The sequence below is a fragment of the Dendropsophus ebraccatus genome, chromosome 2 (genome assembly GCF_027789765.1).
Source record: "Dendropsophus ebraccatus isolate aDenEbr1 chromosome 2, aDenEbr1.pat, whole genome shotgun sequence".
In the NCBI taxonomy this organism is placed as follows: Eukaryota; Metazoa; Chordata; class Amphibia; order Anura; family Hylidae; genus Dendropsophus; species Dendropsophus ebraccatus.
The window spans coordinates 71,157,131-71,167,034 of record NC_091455.1 but is presented as its reverse complement, the minus strand read 5'-3'; positions in this window follow the sequence as shown (position 1 = coordinate 71,167,034).

The window sequence follows — 9,904 nt, the reverse complement described above, 5'->3', positions numbered from 1 at the left end:
TGTACTTATCCTCCTTTTTCCATTTTTTAACCCATTCCCTCCGCAGGACGAAGCGTTACATCCTGCGGTGGGTGGGGAGGTTCAGAGAGGGGCCGCGTCCCGACACCGCTCTGAACCACCGTGATCCCGGCTGCTTTCTGCAGTCCGGGACCATGGCTATTAGCAGGTGCAGCCGATTGCCACACCCGCTATTTAGGACAGTTAAATCCCACTGCCAAACATGACAGCTGCAAGTCCTTTGCAGCCCCTCTCCCAGTTGTCTAGTGGCCAGATCTTCCCCCTGCGATGCGATCGCGAAGCAGGGGTACATTATACTGGCCAAAAGATGCTGATCCTGACTCGCCAATACATGTATCTGGTCTGCTGCAGCCCAGAATTATGCTGTGTATATAGAAGTCCCCCAGAGGGCTTCTAATTAATTTATGTGAAAAAGGAAAAAAAAGGGGTTTTATTAATACAAAAAAATCCTCTCCTCTAATAAAAGCCTGAATCCACCCCCCTTTTTCCATTTTTATAAATAAAAATAAATAACCATATTTGGTATTGCCGTGTGCATAATCGCCTACATTATTAACCCTTAGGGGACACTGCCAATTTTCATTTTTGCGCTTTTGTTATTTCCTCCTTGTGTATATAAGGCCGTAGCGCATTTTTATTACAGTTTTTCTAGATTTGATGTGACCAAAAATGTGCAATTTAGCATTTTTGATTTTTTTTCGCTTACGCAGTTTACCGTGCGATATCAGGAATGTGATAATTTAATATTCCAGGCAATTACGCAAGCGGCGATACCAAACATGTTTATTTTTTTATTTATTAAATGGGGAAAGGGGGGTGATTCTGACTTTTATTAGGGGAAAGGATTTTGTATTAATAAAAAAAAAAAAAAAAAATTTTTTTTTTTACACACATACTAGAAGTCCTCCTGGAGTTAGGGTTATTCCCCTTGGGGGTCTTCTAGTGTGACTGGTCTGATCTCTCATTGTGATCTATGCAGTATAGTTATACTGCATAGTTCAATGAGATCTGGGCTCTATTGCTTTTGGCTGCTGCAGTCAAAAGCAATAGAATGCCTAGCCGGGATCAGCGCCACTACAGTGCAGACCCCGTCCGGCTTCAGATGCGGGAATCGCTCCTCCGCGATCATGTCGGGGGGGGGGGGGGTTAATCTACACTTCCGGGTACACGGGTGGGGGTGGTGGGACACGGGGAAGGGGGCCATTCACAGACATAACATACATTACAAAGTTGTATAACTTTGTAATGTGTGTTATTCTGTGAATAATTTTTTACCGTTGCACTACTCTTTAAACACGAGGAGGAAAAAAATGAAAGTGCAAAAATGAAAATTGGCTCAAAATCATGGCATGCAAGCTTCCCCTGTTTACGCCAGCACAGGTCATCCAGGCCCACTTGAAGTTTGCCAATCTGAGCATCTGGATGATCCAGAGGTGGCATGGGAGATTATGTGGTTAGATGAAACCAAAAGAGAAATTTTCGAATCAACTCCACTCGCTGTGTTTAGAGGAAGAAGAAGGATGAGTACAAGCCCAAGAATAAAGACCTAACCATGAAGAATGGAGGTGGAAGCTTCATACTTTCCTGCTTTGCTGCGAAGGGGACAGTATGACTGCATTACTTTAAAGGGTGGATGGATGGGGCCACAATTCCCAAGAATTTGGCTAACAGCTTTGTTCCCTCAGTAAGAGCATTGAAGATAGATCGTAACTGCCTCTTCCAGCATGACAATGACCCAAAACATACAGTATTCAGAAAAACTACAGAGTGGCTCCGTAGGAAGCATTGCAAGGTCCTGGCGTTGCCTAGCCATTATCCATACAGTACCTGAACCCAACAGAAAATCTTTGAATGGAGTTGAGACTCAATGTTGGATCCTGAATGCCCAGAGCATAGGCTTATTATATGCCATGGAGAGGCTAGTACAGTGTAGGTCCATCCCAGTATGAGGCCACCTTATCGTTGGTGGGATGGTTTACACTATTTGCAAATGGTAACCAAGAGCCTCATTACTTTTATGCAGTTTTTTTTTTTTTTTTGGCAGTTGGGGGGCTGCTTTTGGGGACTTTCATATTTGTATTGGGTCTATATCTTGCCATTGCGGTGAGCTGTTGCATTTCTCCGTGCTTTTGTGTGTTTGAGACTCATGCAAACATGGTCAAGAAGTACAAGAAACCTCTGTAATTGCAAACAAAGGTTTATATACAGATTTAAACAGGTTCACAGCTCCCAGCATCATAATGATACATGATAACGGAAATTTATGATGCAACTCGCAGATTCATGCTCTGTAATATCCTTGATTTATGGAGAGTCTGATGCACCTGGTAATACTGATCACAGTCTTATGTGCAGAGTTCACATGGGCATCAACAGGATGTAAGCAGTGTCAGAACATGGAGTCAGGGGTAAAACTAAACTCTTAACGACACATGACGTACCTCGTACTCCATGGCACCGTTAGGGGAGTTCAGCAAGGGGCCGTGCCTTGACACCACTCTAAACGGGTGGGACCGCAGCTATAAGCAGGTGCTGCCAATCGCAGCTCACTTTAATTAGGCCATTTAAATGCATCTGTCAAACATGACAGCTGCACTTAAATGCCCTACGATGCCCCTTAGTGGTGGTCTAGTGGGGGAAAACGTCTCCTTACCTGCCTGGGCCTCAGCTTAAATCCAGAAAACTGTAATATAAAGTAAAGGCGTTTTTAAGCTGCCTTTGCTTTCAACGTAAGCTGCCAACTGGATCCATTCTGAAATGGGTTGCATGTTTTTTCAGTGCTGTTTTCATACTGTTCACCATATTACATTATCAAGTTTTAAAAATTCCCCAATTGGAGCCAAAAAAAACAAAAAAAAAAACCTGTGTTATCTGGGGCTTGGTTGGGGGGGGGGGGGGGGGGGACATTTTGACACTTGTTTAAGATTTTTTGTTGAGTGAATGTACCTTAAAGTGACACTGTCACCCTCTTTTAGCATTATGACTTCTCTTCACTGGTGTAAAGGGTAAATGTTGCAGTTTTCATACCTTATTTTATATCATACATCATGGTGCTTGTTCCAGTGAAAAGTAATATTTTATCATCTGCGGATTTTGCTAACTTGGTGAGGATTCACGGGCACAGCACCACTAAGCCCCGCCCACAACTCCACTGTAGGCCCGTCCCTCTGTGACATCATCTGATGGACCCCGCCCCTCGGTGGCCATTGGTAAAGGAGTGTGGCCTAGAGGGGGTGTGGTCATCTCGCTGTGAGCATGTAAGTAGACCGCCCCATTAACCCCTTGCTGGCGGGGGGTTAATGGGGCGATCTCCTTACATACTCGCAGCGAGATGTCAATCCTGCTGGAGGAAGTATGTCTTCTCATAGAAACTAAAGGCAAGGGATCCGCAGCGGATGTTGCTGCAAATTCGCAGCTAGAAATCTGCTACGGATCCGGCCTGTGTGTTTGTACCTTTAACTGGAACACGCACCATGACATATGATATAAAATAAGATATGAAAACTGCAAAATTTACCCTGTACATCTGTGTAGAGAAGTCAATATGCAAATAGGGGGTGACAGTGTCACTTTAAGACTTTTTGCAGTAAGACTTTTTCAGTACATTTTGTAACCAAACCTATTGCCATGTCACACAAACATGCTAGAGAAGTAGCAGAGGTAGTGGAGCTGCAATTTGAATTATTTGGTCCTCTGCACTAAGAAGTCTTGTTTTATTACCATACCTTTCTTAGTCTTCTGCCAGACAGTTATGTTCCTCATAGTGTAACTAGACTCAGGAAATGCCTTTGGTGTAGCAATCACTTTTAGGCTGCTGTGTAACTATTATTTGTCATGGTGACACCCAGGCTTCATAAAACATAGCTCTTGCGCCCTCAACCCTTTTGTTCTCTTTGTGGCTCTTTTGATTTTTTGCACAGAATTTAATGTAGAGGCAGAACTATTGCTATCTTGAAGTGTAAGGCTGGAAAAGAGTATCTTTGAGATCAATTCCACATAACATGACAGTGATGTTTTCCTTATGGCCAAAAACATAAGACATCACAAAGTATGATTTTACACAACCTCCTTCTATCACTGTGAGCAAATTCTGGCTTTAGGGTACAAACCCACTTGCCGGATCTGCAGCGAGTCTCCTTGCTGCGTTTTTGCAGCGAGACTCGCTGCAGATCCCAGCCCTATACTTTCATTAGCAGAGAAACTTGCAGCAGGGATGTACATCCCTGCTGCGATTTTATCTGCAGCCCTCCCCATTAACCCCCTAGCCGCCGGACATTATACATTACCGGGTCCCCGTTCCTGCTTGCTTCGGGGCTCCCGGTGTCTTCACGGCCCACCCGGCCAATCAGTGCGCTGCGGCAGGGCAGCGCACTGATTGGCCGGGCAGAACGTGCCGGGAGCCGCCGAAGCAAGCAGGAGCGGGGACCTGGTAATGTATATCCTGCCCGCCCCCCCCTGCAGCCCCGATCGCCCCCAGCCCCTGGCCGCATGATCGCCCCCCGCACCCCTTGGCCACATAATCGGGCTAGGGGGAGGGCTAATGGGGAGGGCTGCAGACAAAATCGCAGCAGGGATGTACATCTCTGCTGCGAGTTTCTCTGCTAATGAAAGTATAGGGCTGGGATCTGCAGCGAGTCTCGCTGCAGATCCGGCAAGTGGGTTTGTACCCTTAAAGTAATCTGTTATAAAGTCATAGTTGAGTAAGTAGTGAGATAGACGGATTATTTACACCAAAGCAAAAGCCAGGAACAGAATACAATCAGAATACACACGATGCGGCACTCGCTTCAGTTTCCACTTACTTTATTCAGCCATAGACATGACAAGGATGCACATGAATGTGGTAGGCGACGATCGTTTCACGCTTTACAGCGCTTCGTCACAGCGATGTAAAGCGTGAAACGATCGTCGCCTACCACATTCATGTGCATCCTTGTCATGTCTATGGCTGAATAAAGTAAGTGGAAACTGGAGCGAGTGCCGCATCGTGTGTATTCTTACTACTGCAGATGGTGACGTCTATTTCCATTACATGGTGAGCACCGCCTAATCCACTGACTGTGTCCAGGTGAGCCGCATCCATTTGACTGCTGTGCGGTGGGGGGATAGTGCCGGGGCTCCATTGCTCTACACATAAGAATACAAACATAGAAAGGCTCATAAAAGGAAAGACTGGGATCTATCCTCTTTTCAAATCCATTCCTGGCTTTGGCTTCAAAAATCTGTCTGATAAATCTGTCTGTGTAAAAAAAAACACGTTTTTTTCAGCTCCGTTTAAAATGACGTCCGTTATTTTGAGTCTAAAATAACAGACATCATTTAGCTGTCTAGCCTCCCCTTAGTGCAATGACTGGTGTTTGTACATTATTCTAGTTTGGGATTACTAATTGCCCTTTGGGTGCAGCCTAATTGAAAAGTCCATTGAATTTAATAGTAAAAACAGGGAAATAACGGTGACAAAAGAAAAACTGTGTGTGAGCAACTAATAAAAAACGTCCGCTGTTTGCAAAAGACGTCCGAAAATTATTTTGCCGACCGCGGTAAAAAGTTCCATTATTCAATACATTGTGCGCATTGGAAGTCCTTCTTTCCACTGACTTCAATGTATTACCATTGCAGTCAGTTAAATCATTTTTTTTAAATATCAAAATTGGATGCCTTTTCTCCATTTTTGACATTGTGTGAACATAGCCTAAGGCTGGTTTCACACGCTGTCGTTTTTTGAAAACTGCCACTGCAGTTTTTGTGCCAAAGCTAGAAGTGGATTCAAATGGGATGGAAAAGGTGGATTTTTGTTGGATCCATTTCTGGTTTGGGCACAAAAACTGCAATGGCAACAAACAGCTCTGTGTGAAACCAGCATAATTTGTTGCTGTGGGCAGTTGCCACCAGTGTATATTTTAGGTTCCATTTACACAGAAAGATTATCTGACAGATTATCTGCCAAAGATTTGAAGCCAAAACCAGGAATGGATTTGAAAAGAGGAGAAATCTCAGGCTTTCCTTAATGACTTAATCTAGTCTATTATAGTCTATTATAGTCTATTCCTGGCTTTGGCTTCAAATCTTTGGCAGATAATCTGTCAGATACTCTTTCTGTGTAAATGGACCCTAATGCTGGGTTTACACGGAACGATTATCGTTCGAATTTGCACGATAGCGATCAAATTTGAACGATAATCGTACGTGTAAACGCAGCGAACAATCGAACGAGTGAGAAATCGTTAATTTTGATCTTTTATCTTGCTCTTAAATCGCTGTTCGTCGTTCGCAAAAAAATTGTTTGGTGTAAACAGTCGTCACGCGAAAGTCCGGCCGCCCCCTGCTCATCCGCAGCCTGGCCCCCCGCTCATCCGCAGCCCCTGCGCTGCCCCGATCGCCACCCCCGCCGCCCTGATCGCCACCCCCGCCGCCCTGATCGCCACCCCGCCGCCCCGATCGCCAACCCCACCGCCGCTACTCCGATTGCCACCCCCGCCGCCCCGATCGCCACCCCCGCTGCCGGACCGATCGCCCCCTCGCCACCCCCGCCCCCCGCCGCCGCTGAAGAGGGGCCGTTTGAAATTCCCGGCTCCCCTCTTCAGCCAATCAGTGCTGCCGTGCATTGATTGGCTGAAGAGGGGGAGCCGGGAATTTCAAACGGCATCTCTTCAGCCAATCAGTGCTGAAGAGGAGCACTGATTGGCTGAAGAGGAGCCGTTTGAAATTCCCGGCTCAGCTATTCAGCCAATCGATGCACTGAAGAGGGGAGCTGGGGATTTCGATCGGAGCGGCGGCGGCGGGGGGGGGGGGGATCGGAGTGGAGACAGCGGGGGTGGCGATCAGAGCGGCGGCGGGGGTGGCGTTCGGAGCAACGGGAGTGCCGATCGGGGCAGCGCAGGGGGCTGCGGTTGACCGTGGGGCCAAGCTGCAGATGAGCGGGGGGCCGGGCTGCGAGCGGGGGCCGGGCTGCGGGCGCGTGATCGCAAAACGATAAATTTCCCCCTAAACCTTTCTGTATACATAATTCGTTTTATGCCTCACTAGTCACACTAGTATTTTAGAGCTCCATATTTTAGCAGGAAGTAAATCATCCATTTCCCCATCTATTGGGACTCATCCCCTTTATTTCACTAAAAAATGAATGAATATCAGTGAATCTGTAAAATGCTAATGAGATCATATGTGCAATCCCAAGGATAGTTTCTTCTGATTTAAAGTCTGTAAAATCTGATTAAAAATGACAGATTACTGTATTAACAAGTAATTATATTACATTACAAAGATAAAATTGGCTGGAGTATACATTCAGTGATCAGTACATTCAGTCTTTAAGAAATGTTCTGGAATCTTTACAGAATATCTATATTCTACAGAATAAACTGTGTAACATCAGAGGTGTCTTGATGGTTTAGAAAAAAGTCCAAAGCAACAGAGCTGTGTTGCTTTGTGCAGTTACTTAGTGCAATGAGAGGGCATGCTGCTTCAATGCCCCGGAAATGTAGATGTACTGCAAAAAAGATAGATTTTACAGGGTTGATATCAAATAAAAAGTAATTAGTGTCCATTCTGTACATTAATTTAAAACTGCTATATTCCAGCTAAAGTTCCTGGTTATATGTATCATGTAAATGCTGAATTCAGCATTTACATAACGAACATAACACAATGACTAATTAACGGGGTATTCCGCTCAAATTAAACTTTCAATATGCTGTTACCCTTAGGGACAACATAACAAACCGTCTATTCTTGCCTTTGCTTCGCAATGCTCCAACATCATCTTTGGGTCCCGGCTGAACAATCCCACCTCCACTTACAAGACAAACTCATCTCAGGGATGAAAGCCCACTCAGTGACTTAGATGGAATAGCACTGAGGCCAGTAATTGTGTGGGAAGGCACGGGGGATTGGTGGTTTTCCCTGCCGGCTCAGCTGGTATGGTGGTATGGTAGCTGAGTGGGTTTAGGGTTACGTGGGCACTTGTGACGGTAGCCAGGAGTGGTCTTGGACCTACCCCGGACAATTGGCACCTCACCAGCACAAAAAGAGATTCAAGGGAACCTGTCACCCCTCGTGATGAGGTGAAGGCCGCTTGACCAACCGCTAGAGCCCCGGATACTTACCCCATCTTGCCAAGTCCTGCTACTTGAGCTGCAGCCCGAAGCGCACGCTGCATAGATGAGTCAGATGCCCATAGAGAATGAATGGAGCCGTCATTCTCTATGGGCGCAGGACTCATCTCTGCAGCGCGTGCGCCGGGATTCCGGCAAGGATATCTCCGTCCCGGGACCAGCTCCAGGAGTACTTTTACTTTGGAACAAAGTAGTGCACACCAAGAACAGTACACGTGGTAACAGTTTAGACAGAGGAGTTGCCAAAGGGGCCTTGCGAAGGTAGCAGTGTGCTCTGCCCAAACAGAAGAAGTGAATAGAAGTGAACGAGAATACTCGTACTGACGGATGACATTTAGTCCTGACCGCCTTATGGCCCTTTGTTGCGAGCTACCCATCCTAGGTGGGTAATATGAGCCCCAGTCCTTTGTTACCTGGGTTAAGCAGACTCCCAAGACTTCCTAGTTGTCTTGCACAGCACAGTGGGATATATAGACGTTCCGTACCTTTGTCCCACTGGGGTCATTTCCTATGGCTTCTGAGGTAACTGCCCTGCACTTTAAGAGAGGTTCCTGGCGTGGGCAAGGTGGTCCCTGTTTGACTTCTCTCCTCTCTGTAAGACTTAACACTGCATAGTTGTTTTAGGGCTCACATGAAGAACTTTGTGACTGAGCTGATCCTCACACACTGAACAATAGGGTAAGACTGACCACTTCCTCCCACCAAGAACTAACTCCTCCTTCAGGGGCTGTGTGTGTGTGTGGAGAAAGAGGATAGGACAGAATCAGAGGGAAAAGCACCTGCATCTGTGAATGGACAATACATAACATGTGACATAAAATACTTAACCTTTTGTACCTTCAGCTGACTCTCCACATACACAGTATACATAGAAAATACAAGTACAGTTACACCATCTTCCACTTGTGTGAATCTGAGGGACTTACTTACTCAGGTGAAAAAGACCAGCACCCTGTGCTGAAACACTACATTTGGCTGAGCGAATGTCACCACCGAGATCAGGACCTAAAGATGACAAAGCAGAAGGGACAGTGCTGCAAGATAAGAATATGTTTTCCCCAAGGGCAGCGGCCCACTAAAAGTTTAACTTGAGCAGAATACCTCTTTAAAACAGTGGATTTAGAGTTGGCTTTGACCTAAGCCCCTCTCCGCATCATATTTGGGGTATGTGTCTGGTGTACACACACTGCAAATGTACGGTCCTATTCACATGTCTGTAGTTCTGTCCACACATGCAAACCCACAATTGCAGGCAAAACAAAGGACCAATAGATTTCAATGGCCACGTTCACCTGTCCATACAGGGCCATGATCCCATCTTCTATGTAGTAGTCTGTAAATTGCAAGAATGAGGGCTAATATTAGCATAACACTCTCTTGTGTAAATAGTATTGTTGCATTGCACTTGGTTAAAATCTAACCAAGGCCAATTTCTGCATGGAGTTTGTAGAGTTATTCCTGTTTGTATGAGTTAGATTTATATGTACACATACTTTTGTTATCGTTATATATTCCAGAAACATTCAAGTAACAGCGCCTCTTAAAGTGTTAGATAAATTTGATTGTGTTGATTGAGTTATATTGTCCTGTGATTGTGACAATTACCTCATGTTTCGTGCTCCTCAGATCCTCAGGAAATTGTCTTCTCTAACAACATTGCCTCTATGAGAGAATAGCTCAGTAATACAGTGTATCGTGTGGTATCCCAGGGGTGCTAGGTGTTGCTTGCAAGGGCAGGTGTGGCAATACTACTGCGGCATTTGTCACAGGGC